Raw genomic sequence first — 21079 nt, 5'->3', positions numbered from 1 at the left:
TAGATGTTCCCCTTCAAAATGGCCAATTGTTGGCGCCCTTCCCGCTCATTATTTGTGAAGAGGGCCAGGGCCTCTATAAATAGGACGTACCAGAAAGAGAACAGGAGAAGTGGGAAAAAGAGAGAAGAGAAAGAGAGAGGGAGATCCAGACCGAGTAGAACACACCGCACCAGCTCAAGAACACCTCTCGCGAGGCCGTTCTTCCCCTGTATTGTTCATCATCAGTCCCTGAGGCAATCCACCACACCACACACTGGAGTAGGGTACTACACCACATCGGTGGCCCGAACCAGTATAAACCTCGTGTTCCTTGTGAGCCATAGAAGCGCGAGTCGGTAGAGGAAAGATCTCCGTGCGCACCCCAGAGTTTGAACCTTAAGGGTCTGCCGGAACCCGAAATCCGACACATGTCTATGTTTATATTTTAAATCAGGTTTGGCAATTCTAACAGATTCTTCTCAGAAGTAAATAACATGACCATCCATATCTTCTTCCAAGAGATCTTTAACCATAGCAATACCAGGTTCTACTTTAATTTGTTCATCAGGTTTAGGTGTTCTAATATAGCTTTTGTTAACCACAATTGAAACTTTAGCATGTTCCTTTATCCTAACAGGGAAAGGTGGTTTCTCTATATAAGCAGAAGGAGCAACTAGATCGACATTATAAAGTATAGTTTCTTATTTAATCGGCACCGTTTCTTTAGTTTCTTCTTTATTAGGTGGGTGATATTTGAACCACTTCTCCTTAGGGAGTTCAACATGAGTAGCAAATGATTCATAAAAGGAGGCTACTATCTCAGAGTCAAGTCCATATTTAGTGCTAAACTTTTGAAAAGCATCGGTACCCATAAAATATTTAACACAATCATACTCAAGTTTAATACTTGACTCTTTACCTTTGTCGAGTTCCCAATCTTCAGAGTTGCGTTTAATTCTTTCCAAAAGATCCCACCGGAATTCAATAGTCATCTTCATAAAAGAACCAGCACAAGAAGTATCAAGCATGGTTTGATCATTACGAGAAAGCCGAGCATAAAAATTCTGGATAATAATTTCTCTTGAGAGCTCATGATTGTGGCATGAATATAACATTGACTTAAGCCTCCCCCAAGCTAGATGCATAGGATTTTTTTTGGTGAAACTCCAATTTCAAACGATTCCAATTCCAAGATCCAATATCATCGCATAACCTATACCATGCCAATGCTTTCCCCTTCAAAGATAAAGGGAAAACCTTTTTCATAACTTCATCCCTGGGTAAACCTGCAAGCATAAACAATCCACAAATTTGTTCTACATATATCGAGTGCATACCAGGATGTTCGGTTGCATCTCCTGCATAAGGATTAGCTAGCAGTTGTTCTATCATACTCGAAGGAATTTCATATTCAATATTTTCAGTAGGTGCAGTAGGTTGAGGTGTAACTAATTGTGGATCTGGATGAGGTGAAGATACCCTGAACAAACCCCTCAAAGGATTGTTTTCCATAGTAACAAGTGACAATAAATTTCAGCACACTATATAAATGTTTCCTTACCAAATTCCACTTACCAAAGGCGCTTCAATCCCCGGAAAACACGCTAAAAAATAGCCTTGATGACCCACAAGTATAAGGGACCAATTGTAGCTCTTTTTGATAAGTAAGAGTGTCAAACCCAATGGGGAGCAGAAGGAAATGGCAAGTGGTTTTCAAGCAAGGTAATGACTGCAAGTGCTGAAATTGTAAGTAGCGGAGTAGTTTGATAGCAAGATAATTTGTAACGAGCAAGTAACGATAGTAGTAGCAAAAGTGCAGCAAGGTATACTAATCCTTTTGAGGCAAAGGACAGGCCAAAACGGTCTCTTATGATAAGCAAAGTGTTCTTCAGGGTACACAGGAATTTCATCTAGTCACTTTCATCATGTTGGTTTAATTCATGTTCGGTACTTTGATAATTTGATATGTGGGTGGACCGGTGCTTAGGTGATGTTCTTACTTGAACAAACCTCCTACTTATGATTAACCCCCCCCACAAGCATCCGCAACTACAAGAAAAGTATTAAGAATAAATTCTAACCATAGCATTAAACTTTTGGATCCATTCGGTCCCTTATGGAATAGCACACAAACTCGGGTTTAAGCTTCTGTCACTCTCGCAACCCATCATCTAATTGCTACTTTACAATGCATTCCCTTAGGCCCAAATATGGTGAAGTGTCATGTAGTTGACGTTCACATGACACCACTAAGGGAATCACAACATCCATACTATCAAAATATCAAACACATATCAAGTTCACATGATTACTTGCAACATGATTTCTCCCATGACCTCAAGAACAAAGTAACTACTCACAAATGATAAACATGCTCATGATCAGAGGAGTATTCAATAGCATATTGGATCTGAACATATAATAACACCAAATAAACCATATAGTAATCAACTACAAGATGTAATCGACAGTACTAGTCACCCACAAGCACCAATCTATGGTTCTAGTAACAAGATTGAACACAAGAGATGAACTAGGGTTTGAGATGAGATGGTGTTGTTGAAGATGTTGGTGGAGATTGCCCTCCCCAAGATGGGAGAGTTGTTGATGATGATGATGATGATGATTTCCCCCTCCGGGAGGGAAGTTCCCCCAGCAGAATTGCTGTGCCGGAGGGTAAAAGTGCTCCTACCCAAGTTCCGCCTCGAGGCAGCGACGCTTTGTCCTGAAAGTCCTCTCCTTATTTTTATAGGTCAAAATGACCTATATACCAGAAGATGGGTACCGGAGGTGGGCCTGGGTGAGCTCAACCCACCAGGGCGCACCTGGGCTCCCTGGCGTGCCCAGGTGGGTTGTGCCCACCCGGTGGGCTCCCTCTGGTAGTTATTTTCTCCAATAATTCTCAAATATTCCATAAACAATCCTCGTGAAGTTTCAGCTTATTTAGAGTTGTGCAGAATAGGTAGCCTGACATAGCTTTTTTAGGTCCAGATTTCCAGCTGCCGGAATTCTCCCTCTTTGTGTATACCTTGCATATTATGAGAGAAAATGCATTAGAATTACTCCAAAAAGCATTATTATGGATAAAAGCATTATAAATAATAGTAAGAAAACAAGATGCAAAATGGACGTATCAACCCCCCCAAGCTTAGACCTCGCTTGTCCTCAAGCAAAAACCGAAATCCAAAAACATGTCCACATGATTTGAGAGAGAGGTGTTGATAAAAACAAAATACGGGCATAGAAGCATCATGTTGATTATTATAACAACAACAAAATTGAACATAAGACTTTTATCATAGAACTTTTATCATATACTTCTCATGAATAAGTAATAATTCATCACACAATCGATGTATAAACAAAAACTCTTTAAAAACCAACAAACTATGTTCTCAGTCAACTTTGCAACTACAATTCATCATCTTTTGAGGAAGGGTCACATATTGAAGCCTTTAGGCAAGTCCACATACTCAACCATCATATAGTCTTCTATGATTGCTAACACTCACCGCGTACATATGAGCAAAACGTTTCAACCGGACACATAGGAAGATAGGGGCTTATAGTTTCGCCTCCCAACGTACTCACCTCAAGGGTGATGTCAATGATAATAACTCATGCTATCTATATTCAGCTGGACATATGTGCCTAGATCTTTCCTCACCACATGATGCTTGCCAAAGGAGAAAAATAAAAAGGAATAGAAGGAAAACTTTGACTTTTGTATAAAAGTAAATACATAAAAGTAAAAGATAGGCCCTTTGCAAAGGGAAGCTGAGGTTTCCATGCGCTTATTTGTTTATATGCTCAACCCCTTAGTGAAAAAGAATGCCACATTAAATTGCCCCTTGTGATATCGACCTTTATTATGTAGTCTATCGCTTTTATTCTTCACAATCACAAGTTCGTGCAACGCTCAATTTTCTCCTACACTAAATGAACTCACACATTTAGAAGCAATTTTTATTGACTTTTTGCATCGATGACAACTTACTTGAGGGATCTTGCTCAATCCCTAGGTAGGTATGGTGGACACTTGAAAATAAGATTTGGGTTTAAGGGTTTTTGGATGCACAACTAGTATCTCTACTTAGCGCAGAATTTTTGACTAGCAAAGATAGGGGCAAGCACCACATGTTAAAGGATCTATGACAATATGACTTCTATGTGAATATAAACAAACATAAACCATTAAGTTGTCTTCCTTGTCCAACGTCAACAATTTTTGCATATAATATTTTGATGAGGGCTCACAATCACAAAAGATTTCTAGGATAGTATATTTATATGTGAATCTTCTCTTACCTTATTAATTATTTCGTGAGTTGCATCATTGACTAATGCTATGTTTGTCAATCTCTAATGAAATTTTCTACTTGTACTTTTCCTTATATGGTGTCATCACCTACCATAGGATTAGTATATGATCTTTTTCATTATTTATTTCCTTTCTTTTATTTATTTCCTTTCTCTTTTTCTTTCTTATTTCCTTTCTTTTATTTGCAACTTAAAAGTAAAGAAAGCAAAAACTCAAACTAAAATTTGTTATATAACTTTCACATGATTGCAAGGATAGATCACTAAGCAAACTCTCAAAGAAGAAATGATCGAACTAAACTTTTATTCTTCGAAGCAAAAGATCGAACTAAAATAAGTAAAGGTAAAAAGATAGTGTGATGATATGGTACCGGGGCACCTCCCCCAAGTTTGGTGGAAGCCAAGGGGAGTGCCCATACCTGATACTCAATTCTCCTTTGGTGGTGAAGAAGATGATAATGGTTGAAGCCAAGGGGAGTGCCCAATCGTCGGATGGCGCTCCGGAGATGGATGATATGCTCTTGATGCAAAATATTTTCGCGAGTGAGATACTTATTTTTGTATGCTAACTATTTCAATGATGCGAAAGCTTCAATCTCAGCAGGAGTAAGGTGAGTAAGGTAGGGCTGAAGGATATCTTCTTCCTCCGCCTCGTCCAGCAGTGCTTGTGCTTGTGCTGCCACCTTGTATATTATGAGAGAAAAGGAATTAGAATTACTCCAAAAAGCATTATTATGGATAAAAACATTATAATAACAGTAAGAAAACATGATGCAAAATGGACGTATCAGCTATTGCCCGACCGATGATCTCTACGAAGATTGGCTGGACCGCATTGCCGAGCTCGTCAGCGCCGCGGGAGAGGCTCCTGCACCATCCCGCTCGCTGCCTCCCCTGCCGCCTCTTGCGGGCGACGTGGCCCACGGTGTGCCTCCTCCACCCCCCAGGCAAGATGTCGCCCCCGAGTCAAGGCGTGAGGCTCCACGGTGCGACCCGCCGCGCAGAGCGTCAGCGCGCGACGAGGAAAGCTGCCAGGCGGTGCAGCGACCCCAAGGAGAGGCGTGTGCGCTCCCAGCACCGCCGCATCAAGACCACGTGCCTTGCAAAGCGGTGGTGCGCGAGCGCCAAGATCGGGCTCCACCTCCACGACGGGCCACGGTGAGTGCGATAGTCTGTTGAGCATTCACCCCGAAGAGCTGCGCTGCGTCGTCTGGCCAGAGAAGCTCAAGCCAGACCTACCCCCATGCTAAGACGGCACCCCCGACCCTGTCGAGTTCCTGCAATTCTACGATTGAGCATCGAGGCGGCCAACGGCGATGAGAAGTTCATGGCTAATTGGTTTCCCATGTCCCTCAAGGATGGCGCACGCTCGTGGCTCTTGAACCTCCCCATGGGATCAATCTCATCCTGGGATGAGATGTGGGAGCGCTTCATCTGCAACTTCCAGGGTACCCGAGACTGCACACCCACCATGGGTGACCTACGCGCATCAAGCAACAGCAAGGGGAGACCTTGCACAAATACATCCAACGTTTCACCAACGTTCGCGTCAAGATTCCCAAGGTGTTGGACGAAGCCATCATTTCGGCGTTTACTGACAGCGTTCGTGATGTCAAGATGAAGGAAGAGCTCGCCATATACGAGGACCTATGCTTGGCTCTAGAGATGTTCAACGTGGCAACCAAGTGCGCAAGAGATGAGGAAGGATGCCTTTCCCTCCTCGAGTTCCTGGAGGCCGACCCAGAAGACAAGAAGGCCAAGGCCAAGGACGTGAAGCGCAAGGGACGAGCTGTGCTCGCGGCCGAACCCGATATGAAGCGCGACTATGACCACCCGGAGTCATCCAAGGGCAGCCGCCCGTTCCGCGTCTTCCAGAACATGCACCGCCACAACACCATGATAGCCTAGAGCTCAGGGCCATCCGCGACAGATGCCTTGGTCATCGCCCTGAGCGCAAGGACCGAGGCTATGCCGCGGAGGAGGCCGAGGCGGAGGACGCTGGGATAACCGCGACCCCGCCAGGACTGGCATGAACAGGCCTGTGAGGACCACTGTAGGGCCAACCTCACGAGGGTCCCTGGAGGGATCAGCCTCGTGAGGACCGGCCTTAGGGCAACGCTGGACTTCCTCCGCTGCCACCGCCACCAAGAAAGAATGAAGACCACCACCAAGATGATGGGGCTGGGGGTGTCAGTGTCAAAACAAGCGGATCTCGGGTAGGGGGTCCCGAACTGTGCGTCTAAGTCGATGGCAACAGGAGACAGGGAACACGATGTTTACCCAGGTTCGGGCCCTCTCTATGGAGGTAATACCCTACGTCCTGCTTGATTGATATTGATGAATACGAGTATTACAAGAGTTGATCTACCTCGAGATCGTAATGGCTAAACCCTAGAGGTCTAGCTTATATGGCTATGATAATCAATCTCTCCCTTCCAGACTAAATCCTCCAGTTTATATAGGCACCGGGAGGATCTAGGTTTACACAAGGTCGGTTACAAAGAAAGGAATCTACATATTTGGTCGCCAAGCTTGCCTTCCACGCCATGGAGAGTCCCATCCGGACACGGGTGCAGTCTTCGGTCTTCGTATCTTCACATCCCATCAGTCCGGCCCATGGCTAACAGGCCAGACGCTCGAGGACCCCTTAGTCCAGGACTCCCTCAGTAGCCCCTAAACCTGGCTTCAATGACAACATATCCGGTGCATAGATCTGTCTTCGGCATTGCAAGGCGGGTTCCTCCTTCCGAACTCCAAAATAGTCTTCGGATGTATTGAACATGTCCAGACCTGTAACACACACCACACACAACCGTAGAGAGAATATAATATTCCACGAGTCCAATCTGCTGATAACTTTTTTACAACATGACATCACGTCTGCCCGGTCACTATATCAAACCGTTTTGTCCACCATCCCGTGTTTTGAGATGCGATTTCCATTGGCACGTCTTGTCAAAGCAGAGATCGTGTCCCCTTATTGCGGGCTTCTCATAAATACGGGCGTGGGTAACCCAACCATGTCGTTTACACAGCCCTTGGGAGTAGGCGAATTTTAAGGCGAGTGGGGAGGCGTTTGATATTTACTGCCTTTATAAGGAGATAAGAATCCCTTTTCTTCATCCATGCCCTCTCTCTTCCTCTGCCCTTCCACTCTTGAGCTCTAGCGCCCAAGTTCTCATCTTCTCCATCTCGCGCAAGCACTCAACCATGTCCAGATCCGGAGGTCAAGGCAAGTGGATGGTCTCCTCCGTCAAGGAGGAGGACATTACTGAGCTCCGGGCGGCCGGGTACCTGGCGAAGGAAATCACCTGCAACGCCCCAAGACCGGAGCTTCACATGCCTTCCATGTTTTCCGAGTTTTCGTCGGGTGATTTGTTTTGTCTGTTGCGTCCATCTTTGTATCATGTGCATTGCATCATGTCATCATGCCATCATGTCATTAATCTTTGGCAACTCAACTAAATAAATGGCTTGGATCTTTGATCCATTTAAACCGACGGAATTCACATGGTGAAATTCTCTTTATAACATATAAAAGTATCCTACTATTATTAGGGAGCTATATTATAAATATTTCTTTAATTTGAAATTCACCATCACACACTTGCAAATAATCACATGCCTTTTTCCCGCTTCAAGTTTGGTCCTCAAACCTTGCCCAATAATTCTTTTCCCTTTTATCGGAGCTCCTCCAAAAATTTGAACATTTTTGGACCTTCCTTTTACCAAGTCCCAGTTCAAACCCATTTGAAATAAATTCAAATGAGTTTGAATTTATATCTTTCAATCTTGCCGTTTCTAATTTTCTTGGGTCAAACTTATTTTTGAGAGTCCAAGAAAAATTAACCGCATGTCCAAATTCCTCTTCCAACCTTCTCTTATCTCATTTTTTCCTTTCTTCTACTTCTCTGTTTTTTTAAAAGAAAGAGGAGAGAGAAGGGAGCTAGCTGGGCCTCCCCTGCTGCGCCAGCCACAACCTGTAGCTAGGCCGGCCCATTCGGCCCAAGGCCAAGGCCCAGTCTTTCCCCATCCATTCCCTAAGCCCACCTAACCTAACCCAACCCTAGACACCAGGGAGCCGACTCCCTCTCCCTCTCGTCCTCATCCAGTGCCGCCTCCCACCTCGTCTTCCCTTCCGCTCGATCCCCCTCCTCTCTCTTCGATCTCCTAGCACCGACCTCCCTCTCGATCTCCCTCCAGCGCACGCCCCGTGCCCGATCCCATCTTCCTCTCTCCCCTCGTCCAGTTCTCACGAGCGCCGCCCAGGCCTCGCCCGACCCCCTGTCGCAGCCTCTTCAGGCGACCATGACGCCCCGTCGGCCGGCGTGCCGCCGCTGCCGTTGGCACCCGCTGCCCTGCCGCGCCGGAGTCTCCTCGTGCGCCTCCCTGCTTCATCCGGCCGCCGTGCCACCAAGGTCCTCCACCGCGCCTCGCCTTCGACCTCGGATTTCGCGTCCCATGGCCACGAGCGCCACCAGCAGCAGTTTCAAGCCATCCCCGTCGCCGGTCTTCCTCCTCGACGTTGTCGCCTCGAGCCTCCCCATGCCTCGCGAGACCAACGTGCCAAGTTCCCGCCGCTGTCGCTGCTACTGCAAGTTCCACGGCCGTTGCTCCTGCATCGCGCCAAGTCCCTGCATCACGCCCTGTTGCAGTGGACGCCAAGTCCAACAGTCACCGAGCGTGGAACTCGCCAAGTACCACCAAGTTCCTGATGGATTCGCCAAGTCTCCAGCGAGACCCGTTTTCGTCAAGTTCGACTACACTGCTATGACCTCAGAGTTGGACCGCAAGCGCCAAGTACCCCACCGGCAAAACCACATGGATTCCCGAACGAGTACCAAACGAATCGCAAAGACCAACGAGAATGACTTCATGGACCGACGAGTACCACGGCGACCGTTGTTTACCAAGTAGCCCTCAGATCCATCAAGCCCGACTACCTTCGTGTGTACCACTACCGCCGCCCCGAAGACGTTGGAGTCCACAAGTACCTCTCCGAACGAACGTGAACGACTACCGTCGCAAGAACGGGATCAGAAAGTCCGAAGACCACAAGTACCACGACACTGATGACATGAACGTCTACGGAAACTCATGCAATAATAAACATGTACCACTACCGCCGCCGAGATCGCGAGAACATCTACCGCCGACCCTGGAGCGTGCGAGAACGACTACTTCCACTACCGCCGTCGAGATAACGTCTACTTCCTCTACTTTGCACCGAACGAGAACTGTCCCGCTTGCACGCTTCGAAGGTATAACCTCGAGACGACGTCCGTGAACGAATGCTTGCGATGTATGAGATGCTCGTGTTTGCATCGTGTCCAAAGTGTCACTCGTTTCCTTTTCGCCAACTCGTGGGACACCCGGAATTCGGGAGCACCCCACCATCTTTTGCACGCATTTGCACACTTCCCCTTTGCATCGGTATCTCAATCAAGTACCGGAACCGGAATGTTGTCGTGGCACCGTTATTGTTATCGTTGCCATGGCACCCCTTTTCGCTTCCGCCACAATGACAAAATGCTTCATAATGCTCTTATCAACTTTTAATAGAAATTGCATAAAACTTGTTCATGTCATACGCATCATGATAACAACAATTAAAATGTTTTGATTGTTGTTGCAATAAATTTCTAAGGCATATGGGGATTTACCAGATTCGTTATTTGTTATATCCGGGCCCATTTAAATTATTTAGATAGTATAGTTTTGTTATGCTTCACCTCTTGCCATGTTAACCAACGTTTAAATTTGTTGAGTACCCAACCGGGAGTGAACTAAATAATTAATGTGGTGTTCCGTCAATATGAAACTCGTTGCATATTGAGCTCCACTTAATTGGTAGGATTGTTTGTGCTCTTTGCCATGCCATGCCTCTTTAATCCGGACATGCATCATACTTGGTTGTGCATCATGCCATGTTTATGTGTTGGTTGTTTACTATGTTGTTTGCTTCTTTCTGGTGTTACTTCTTTGTGTTGGTTCCGATAACGTCGCGTTTGTGAGGATTCGTTCGACTATGTCCATTTATCTTCTTCATGGACTTGTTCTTCTTCCTTGCGGGATTGCAGGCAAGATGACCATACCCTCGAAATCACTTCTCTCTTTGCTTGCTTAGTTGCTCGCTCTTTTGCTATGCTTGTGCTGCGATACCTACCACTTGCTTATCATGCCTCCCATATTGTTAAGCCAAGCCTCTAACCACCTTGTCCTAGCAAACCGTTGTTTGGCTATGTTACCTCTTGCTCAGCCCCTCTTATAGCGTTGTTAGTTGCAGGTGAAGATTGGAGTTTGTTCCTTGTTGGAACATGGATATTTTGTTGGGATATCACAATATCTCTTATTTAACTAATGCATCTACATACTTCGTAAAGGGTGGAAGGCTCGGCCTTATGCCTGGTGTTTTGTTTCACTCTTGCCGCCCTAGTTTCCGTCATACCGGTGTTATGTTCCTTGATTTTGCGTTCCTTACATGGTTGGGTTATAATGGGAACCCCTTGACAGTTCGCCTTGAATAAAACTCCTCCAGCAAGGACTAACATCGGTTTAACCATTTGCCACCTAGCCTTTTCTTTCCCTTGGGTCGGCCGGCTCAAGGGTCATCGTTATTTAACCCCCTCGGGCCAGTGCTTCTCTAACTGTTGGTCCAACTGAGCGATGTCCGAAGCTACCAGGGGCAACTTTGGGCTGGCCTACCCGACGTCTGGCTCATCCGGTGTGCCCTGAGAACGAGATATGTGCAGCTCCTATCGGGATTTGTCGGCACATCTGGGTGGCTTTGTTGGTCTTGTTTTACCATTGTCGAAGTGTCTTGTAACCGGGATTCCGAGCCTGATCGGGTCTTCCAGGGAGAAGGAATATCCTTCGTTGACCGTGAGAGCTGGTGATGGGCTAAGTTGGGACACCCCTGCAGGGATTTGAACTTTCGAAAGCCGTGCCCGCGGTTATGGGCAGATGGGAATTTGTTAATGTCCGGTTGTAGAAAGCCTGAAACTTATCTTATTTAAAATGCATCAACCGCGTGTGTTGCCGTGATGGTCCCTTTCCGGCGGAGTCCGGGAAGTGAACACGGTGTTGGAGTTATGCTTGACGTAAGTAGTCTTGGATTACTTCTTGATCATAGTTTCTCGACCATGCCTTGCCTTCTCTTCTCGCTCTCATTTGCGTATGTTAGCCACCATATATGCTAGTGCTTGCTGCAGCTCCACCTCATACCTTTTACCCTTCCCATAAGCTTAAATAGTCTTGATCGCGAGGGTGTGAGATTGCTGAGTCCCCGTGACTCACAGTTACTTCCAAAACCAGTTTGCAGGTGCCGATGAAACCATGCAGGTGACGCGGCCAAGCTCAAGGAGGAGCTCGAAGAAGATTGTGTTCGTTTGTTGTTTCCGTTTCCAGTTGATCAGTAGTGGAGCCCAGTCGGGGCGATCGGGGATCTGTGTAGCTTTTGGGGTAGTCTTCTTTTATTTTGGTTCCGTAGTCGGACCTTATGTGTATCTGGATGATGTAATGCTTTATTCATGTATTGTGTGAAGTGGCCATTGTAAGTCAACTATGTATCTCTTTCCCGTATGTATTACATGGGTTGTGTGAATATTACCTCACTTGCGACATTGCTTACAATGCGGTTATGCCTCTAAGTCGTGCTTCGACACGTGGGAGATATAGCCGCATCATGGGCGTTACAAGTTGGTAATCAGAGCCTTCCCCGACCTTAGGAGCCCCCTGCTTGATCGAATCGCTGGCGTTGTTGAGTCTAGAAAAATGTTTTGAGACATTTAGGATTATATATATTGGAGAGTAGGATTCTTTTTACTCCTCAGTCCCTTCGTCGCTCTGGTGAGGCATCCTGGCGTAGAGTTTTGACTCTTCTCTTCTCAAATTTCACTAATTTTTTTAGGATCACGTGGGTATCTTGGAATCATTCCGATGGTTTTGTGACGAGAACATTGTTCTTGGTGCCTCCTGACATTTAGGGGTTGTGGCAGTGTCCTGGGGAGTTGAGCTCCGAGGTGTTGTTGTCACAATTTTATCGTTGCAGTTCTGGAATACCTGAGTTTCGCCGACATCAAAAATCTCTTTTATGCAGTTGTTGGTGAGATAACCTCGATGCCACCCAGTACTGGGGCGGGAGTTCGGGAGTATTGCCATAACTCGTATAACAGATGCTTTTCGAAGGTTGAGGTAAATGATTTCCGAAGGTTTCTTGGTTATGTGTTGAAGGATGGATACAGCTGGATGTAGGATTTGCTAGTTTTGGCTGAGATATTATGCTTCCCCTGTATCCCCAACACCTGATTGCGTAACTAGAAAGTTTCGGGAGTTTATAAGTGGGAATTAAAGTAGCTCTTAGGATATCTTTCCGACATATGCATGATATGAAATTGGGGTTCGACGTCTAGTGGTCCGCCTATCCACGGTTGGTTTTACAGTGGTCTCGTTGTGTCTTAAAGAGTCCTAGGCTATGCTGACTTGGGGACACTTCGTATGTGATGTGCACTGCCTTGTACATGATGGTGTTGTATGATCGAGCCCGTGTAGGCCCCACCATGAAAACTTCGGACGAAATCTCTATCATATGTTTGTTCCGGCTTATTTTGCAAGCCAATCCTTTGTTTTTGGTTTCAGTTGTGGTATTCAAGTTGCTTCATTGTCAAGTGTTGATTCCATACCTTCCCTAAGTGGTGTTCTCATATTCCTATGCGAATACAAATCCTTCTTGGTCATCGAGATTGTCATGTTAATTCTTTTTCAACCAGCGTGTTTCTCTTCAAGTGGATCCGATCATTTCAACATCCGCAAGATCCATTATCAGTTCTTCTCAACGGTGTTTGTTTCATCCGTCTCCAAGTTTCCTTTGTTTTCCCACCCTCCCACCCTTGTTTCTTCAAGGACTCAGATTTTTGAAGCAAGTATCATTTTATTGATGGGAAGTCTCTCCATTTCTTTTCCGTCAATGTTCTTATCCGTTGATTCTCCGGAAGATACTAACGAAGCTTCAAGTTCGTCATTCTTCTTTCTTTTCTTCTCCGGTGGATTCAATTCAAGCTTTTGGTGTTGATCATATCCCTTTCCTCGTTTAAATGCTTTCTCATGCCGGTGCACCTCTTAACCATCCATTTCTCTCTATTAAATTGTTCCGGAGTATTGGAGATATCTCGAAGATTCGTGTTTCCACTCTATTTTCGTTCAAGCTCTTTCGAGGATGTTATCTCATTCAAGCCATTTAATTCAACTGGTGCAATCCCTCTTTCAAATCATTCGACGGTGTTTCTTTTGAGTGGGCCCTAACCCACAGGTCTTTTTCCAGGATCTTACCTGACTCTTCTTATTTTTCCGGAGTTATTTTCAAATTATTTTCCAAGTTTGACGTAAGAATGAATTATCATCAGTCAGATGGTTTCTCCAAGATCTTATAATTCTTTTCATCGTTGGCTCAACCTTTTCTATTCTTCATTCTGGAGTGCCTCAACAATTCTTGGTGGTGCTTCTCATCATCATTATCAACATTTGAAGACCGAAGAAGAGTTTCCCTCCATATCTTGCTCCATTCTCTTCAAGATTCGGGATTCTAGCTTGCTGCCATCCTCTCATAATTGTTTTTTTGATTGTGAGAATTATTTTCATCCATCCAGAGCAATTCAAGTGTCTTTCCAGTTTGATTCTCCGAAGGCCATCATCTCAGATTTATTCATTCTTAGATTTCAACTGTTGTTCTCCAAATCTTACCGGTGCATCATTCAAATATTCTCTAATCGGTTCGTGATCTATTCATTTCACTTGTATCTAAATTCTCTCAAGCATATTCGTTCATTTGCAAATTCTTCCCGGTGTTTCTTTATATTTTCTTCGTTCATTTTGAATTCTATCGGTGCCTCTTCTAAGATTCTTCCTCCTTTGTTATAATATCAATTGACTCCTTATTTCCAATCCTACCGGTGGTTCGTTGAAGACCTTCTCAAGTTTGCGTTATATCTCACTTAATTCGTTCTACGAGAATAAGTAGTATGCCAAATCTGTTTGCTCGTCATCAATTAAATTGATGAAGGATACGCATAATGTAATTCTTATTCTTGTTTCATCAAGTGAATTATATTCCTTATTCCGGAGGCTCATCAAATTCTCAGTTTCTATTGTTTCATCTTTTCTTTTCCCAGAGTTCCAAGTTTTCTCGGTTATATCATCGTGAAAATCCATCTATTCATTACAAGTCTTCGCCGTGTGTTTTCAACTTCTCTTTCATTTCGATTGATCATTCTTTTGTTACCGGAGTTCTTCATGGAGGTTCTACACGATTGTTCATCAAATATTTAATTCCTTTTCGAAGTGTTCATTGAGATTCTTTTCAGAGGAGCTCAAGCTTTCTTCATCTTGCAATCCGGAGTGCAATTCTTTCTACCGTATCATTGGAGGTGGTATTATGTCATTCTTGATAATTTGAGTTCATGTTTCATGATTCACATGTTGTCAAGAATGAGATATTTTAAATCCATCAACCTCTTCGTTGGAGTTATCTTGGGTTATGTTTCACCTAAAGCTTTCCCTAAGGATTTTGCTATTGTGAGGCGTATAATGGACCCAAGTTCTTCATTTATCCTCCCGGAGAAATAAGTTTCTCGTCTTCTTGTTCATGTCAATCCAATCTATTGTTTCCGTTTGTGGCAGAATTTCACCTCATAATTTTGAGATGTCTTCCATAAGCCCACAACAAGCTTACTCTTTTCGTTGTTGTTTTTCCAACAACTCCGTTCGACCCTTATCCTAAGGATGCCTTTTTCAAGCTCATTTGTGGCATTAGTTGACCTTTTCTTCTCCATCCTTTCAATGATCTATTTTTTCTTTCTTCTTACAGAGGCATTGTGATGTTTCGCTTTTCTCTCACATTCTCGAGTTGTGAGGATCAAGTTCTTTTTCATGCTTATCCATTTAACCGGAGTGTTGTGCCCTCTGCTCAAGTTCTGTTCATCTTATGAAATTTCACATCTCGTTTCAACCGGAGTGCTTGCATGTACTTCTTATCCATTGCACCCTTTTCTGATGTCTTTCAACCTACAAAGTTCTAGTGATGTTCATTGTTCCTTTTTTCTAACGGAGTGTCTTCAACTTCGTTCATCTTCGTTGTATACTTTCTTTCAATTTGTTCAACCTCTCAAGGTTCTTTGTTTTCAGTCGTTTGCCAAAGAAGCAACTTAGTTTTTACCTATTATCTCCCTCTTCCATTTTCCCTCCGGTGCCATCCTAGATCTTGGGACGAGATTCTCTCATAGTGGTGGAGTGTTGTAACGCCGCAAGACCGGAGCTTCACATGCCTTCCATGTTTTCCGAGTTTTCGTCGGGTGATTTGTTTTGTCTGTTGCATCCATCTTTGCATCATGTACATTGCATCATTCATCATGCCATCATGTCATTAATCTTTGGCAACTCAACTAAATAAATGGTATGGATCTTTGATCCATTTAAACTGAGGGAATTCACATGGTGAAATTCTCTTTATAACATATAAAAGTCTCCTACTATTATTAGGGAGCTATATTATAAATATTTCTTTAATTTGAAATTCACCATCACACACTTGCAAATAATCACATGCCTTTTTCCCGCTTCAAGTTTGGTCCTCAAACCTTTCCCAATAATTCTTTTCCATTTTACCGGAGCTCCTCCAAAAATTTGAACATTTTTGGACCTTCCTTTTACCAAGTCCCAATTCAAACCCATTTGAATTAAATTCAAATGAGTTTGAATTTATATCTTTCAATCTTGCCGTTTCTAATTTTCTTGGGTCAAACTTATTTTTGAGAGTCCAAGAAAAATTAACCGCATGTCCAAATTCCTCTTCCAACCTTCTCTTCTCTCTTTTTTCCCTTTCTTCTACTTCTTTGTTTTTTTAAAAGAAAGAGGAGAGAGAAGGGAGCTAGCTGGGCCTCCCCTGCTGCGCCAGCCACAACCTGTAGCTAGGCCGGCCAATTCGGTCCAAGGCCAAGGCCCAGTCTTTCCCCATCAATTCCCTAAGCCCACCTAACCTAACCCAACCCTAGACACCAGGGAGCCGACTCCCTCTCCCTCTCGTCCTCATCCAGCACCGCCTCCCACCTCGTCTTCCCTTCCGCTCGATCGCCCCTCCTCTCTCTTCGATCTCCTAGCACTGATCTCCCTCTCGATCTCCCTCCAGCGCACGCCCCGTGCCCGATCCCATCTTCCTCTATCCTCTCGTCCAGTTCTCACGAGCGCCGCCCAGGCCTCGCCTGATCCCCTGTTGCGGCCTCTTCAAGCGACCATGACGCCCCGTCGGGCGGCGAGCCACCGCTGCCGTTGGCACCCGCTGCCCTACCGCACCGGAGTCTCCTCGTGCGCCTCCCTGCTTCGTCCGGCCGCCGCACCGCCAAGATCCTCCAGCGCTCCTCTCCTTCGACCTCGGATTTCGCGTCCCATGGCCACGAGCACCACCAGCAGCAGTTTCAAGCCATCCCTGTCGCCGGTCTTCCTCCTCGACGTTGTCGCCTCAAGCCTCCCCATGCCTCGCGAGACCAACGTGCCAAGTTCCCGCCGGTGCCGCTGCTGCTGCAAGTTCCGTGGCCGTTGCTCCTGCATCGCGCCAAGTCCCTGCATCACACCCTGTTGCAGTGGACGCCAAGTCCAACGGTCACCGAGCATGGAACTCGCCAAGTACCACCAAGTTCCTGATGGATTCGCCAAGTCTCCAGCGAGACCCGTTTTCGTCAAGTTCGACTACATGGCTATGACCTCGGAGTTGGACCGCAAGTGCCAAGTACCCCACCGGCAAAACCACACGGATGACCGAACGAGTACCGAACGAATCGACAGACCAACGAGAACGACTTCGTGGACCGACGAGTACCACGGCGACCATTGTTCGCCAAGTAGCCCTCGGATCCATCAAGCCCGACTACCTTCGTGTGTACCACTACCGTCGCCCCGAAGACGTTGGAGTCATCAGGTACCTCTCCGAACGAACGTGAACGACTACCGTCGCAAGAACGGGACCGGAAACTCCAAAGACCACAAGTACCACGACACCGATGACATGAACGTCTACGGAAACTCGTGCAATGATAAACATGTACCACTACCACCGCCGAGATCGCGAGAACCTCTACCGTCGACCCTAGAGCGTGCAAGAACGACTACTTCCACTACCGCCGTCGAGAGAACGTCTACTTCCTCTACTTTGCACCGAACGAGAACTGTCCCGCTTGCATGCTTCGAAGGTATAACCTCAAGACGACGTCCGTGAACGAATGCTTGCGATGTATGAGATGCTCGTGTTTGCACCGTGTCCAAAGTGTCACTCATTTCCTTGTCACCAACTCGTGGGACACCCGGAATCTGGGAGCACCCCACCATCTTTTGCACGCATCCGCACACTTCCCCTTTGCATCGGTATCTCAATCAAGTACCGGAACCGGAACGTTGCCGTGGCACCATTATTATTATCGTTGCTGTGGCACCCCTTTTCATTTCCTCCACGATGAGAAAATGCTTCATAATGCTCTTATCAACTTTTAATAAAAATTGCATAAAACTTGTTCATGTCATCCGCATCATGATAACAACAATTAAAATGTTTAAATTGTTGTTGCAATAAATTACTAAGGCATATGGGGATTTACCGGATTCGTTATTTGTTATATCTGGCCCCATTTAAATTTTTTAGATAGTATAGTTTTGTTATGCTTCACTTCTTGCCATGTTAACCAACATTTAAATTTGTTGAGTACCTAACTAGGAGAGAACTAAATAATTAATGTGGTGTTCCGTCAATATGCAACTCGTTGCATATTGAGCTCCACTTAATTTGTAGGATTGTTTGTGCTCTTTGCCATGCCATGCCTCTTTAATCCAGACATGCATCATACTTGGTTGTGCATCATGCCATGTTTATGTGTTGGTTGTTTACTATGTTGTTTGCTTCTTTCCGGTGTTACTTCTTTGGGTTGGTTCCGATAACGTCGCGTTTGTGAGGATTCGTTCGACTACGTCCGTTTATCTTCTTCATGGACTTGTTCTTCTTCCTTGCGGGATCTCAGGCAAGATGACCATACCCTCGAAATCACTTCTATCTTTGCTTGCTTAGTTGCTCGCTCTTTTGCTATGCCTATGCTGCGATACCTACCACTTGCTTATCATGCCTCCCATATTGTTAAGCCAAGCCTCTAACCACCTTGTCCTAGCAAACTATTGTTTGGCTATGTTACCGCTTGCTCAACCCCTCTTATAGCGTTGTTAGTTGCAGGTGAAGATTGGAGTTTGTTCCTTGTTGGAACATGGATATTTTGTTGGGATATCACAATATCTCTTATTTAATTAATGTATCTATATACTTGGTAAAGGGTGGAAGGCTCGGCCTTATGCCTGGTGTTTTGTTTCACTCTTGCTGCCCTAGTTTCCGTCATACCGGTGTTATGTTCCTTGATTTTGCGTTCCTTACACGGTTGGGTTATAATGGGAACCCCTTGACAGTTCACCTTGAATAAAACTCCTCCAGCAAGGCCCAACATTGGTTTTACCATTTGCCACCTAGCCTTTTCTTTCCCTTGGGTCAGCCGACTCAAGGGTCATCTTTATTTAACCCCCTCGGGCTAGTGCTTCTCTAAGTGTTGGTCCAACTGAGCGATGACCGGAGCTACCAGGGGCAACTCTGGGCTGGCCTACCCGACGTCTGGCTCATCCGGTGTGCCCTGAGAACGAGATGTGTGCAGTTCCTATCAGGATTTGTCGGCACATCTGGGTGGCTTTGCTGGTCTTGTTTTACCATTGTTGAAATGTCTTGTAACCGGGATTCCGAGCCTGATCGGGTCTTCTACGGAGAAGGAATATCCTTCGTTGACCGTGAGAGCTTGTGATGGGCTAAGTTGGGACACCCCTGCAGGGATTTGAACTTTCGAAAGCCGTGCCCGTGGTTATGGGCAGATGGGAATTTGTTAATGTCCGGTTGTAGAAAACCTGAAACTTATCTTATTTAAAATGCATCAACTGCGTGTGTTGCCGTGATGGTCCCTTTCCGGCGGAGTCCGGGAAGTGAACACGGTGTTGGAGTTATGCTTGACGTAAGTAGTCTTGGATTACTTCTTGATCATAGTTTCTCGACCGTGCCTTGCCTTCTCTTCTCGCTCTCATTTGCGTATGTTAGCCACCATATATGCTAGTGCTTGCTGCAGCTCCACCTCATACCTTTTACCCTTCCCATAAGCTTAAATAGTCTTGATCGCGAGGGTGTGAGATTGCTGAGTCCCCGTGACTCACAGTTACTTCCAAAACCAATATGCAGGTGCCGATGAAACCATGCAGGTGACGCGGCCAAGCTCAAGGAGGATCTCGAAGAAGATTGTGTTCGTTTGTTGTTTCCGTTTCCAGTTGATCAGTAGTAGAGCCCAGTCGGGGTGATCAGGGATCTGTGTAGCTTTTGGGGTAGTCTTCTTTTATTTTGGTTCCTTAGTCGGACCTTGTGTTGTATCTGGATGATGTAATGCTTTATTCATGTATTGTGTGCCAACTATGTATCTCTTTCCCTTATGCGATTGTAAGCCAACTATGTATCTCTTTCCCTTATGTATTACATGGGTTGTGTGAAGATTACCTCACTTGCGACATTGCTTACAATGCGGTTATGCCTCTAAGTCGTGCTTCGACATGTGGGAGATATAGCCGCATCGTGGGCGTTACATCACCCACCATCTTCCAGTCCAGGGGCAAGTTGTCCCCACACCGAAGCCCAACGAGAGGGTGGTATTCATCCCTCATTTCCTCCGCGGGCTAGGGTTTCCACTCCACCCTTTCATCTGCGGGCTGATGTTCTACTACGGGATAGACTTCCACGACCTATCCCCGAACTCCTTCCTCAATATCTCGGTGTTCATCATCATGTGTGAGGCCTTCAATGTCTTCTGGCCAAAAGGCACTTTCGTGGAGACCATCAAGGAATGGCAGAAACAATGGTTCTACATCACAGAACCCCGCGATGCCACCTGGACCGCGGCTGTCGAATTCAACTCTGGCGCTCCCATGCGACTCACCTCCTGGGTTGATAAGAGCCCAAAATGGTGTTCGTCAAACGAGCTGATAACGCTGATAACGTGCATCCAAACTACGGTGGACAAAGACATCAAGCTCGTCGACATAATCCAAGTGATGCTGGTGCGCCGGATCCTCCCCTACTAGAGACGAAGCCGCCCTCTATGGAAGTTTAATCCGAAGAAGCACCATACCCTGAAGAGGCTCTTCGAAACCACTCACGAAGATGCCTGGAGGTTGCTTTTCAAGAGCAACGAAACACCGCCGGCCATGGATTTGGACCACGGGCATGACATCAACCACCTCGCCAATGAGGTATATTATTCTTACTGCATCCCTTACTTGATTGTTTCAAGGATGATGTCTAAGCTTTTGTCATCATCGATTCTTCAGGATTGGATGGAGAGGGCGAAGCGGATCCAATGTCCGGCTCCACTGCCTGAAGAACCAGTCTTCCCATGTTTAGCGAAGATGCTGGTGCCAGCGCCCTACAAGGCACCGGAGAAGAAGGCCACAAGGAAGGCCAAGAGGGTCCGGAGTGGCGCCCGCCGCAAGGGCGCTTCAGACGCGATGTCCGAAGACAATGCCCGCTCCTCCGCCGCCGAAGACGACGATGATGAAGAGGAGGAGAACAACCCTCCCCTGATGAGGGGAGGAAGAAGAGGGCGGCTTTGGTGAATCTGGAGGCAGAGACGTCCAAGAAAGGGAAAAGCTCCCTTGTGGATAACACCGCGTGGGACAT

The sequence above is a fragment of the Triticum aestivum genome, chromosome 4A (assembly GCF_018294505.1).
Source record: "Triticum aestivum cultivar Chinese Spring chromosome 4A, IWGSC CS RefSeq v2.1, whole genome shotgun sequence".
NCBI lineage: Eukaryota > Viridiplantae > Streptophyta > Magnoliopsida > Poales > Poaceae > Triticum > Triticum aestivum.
This window is presented reverse-complemented; position numbering follows the sequence as displayed.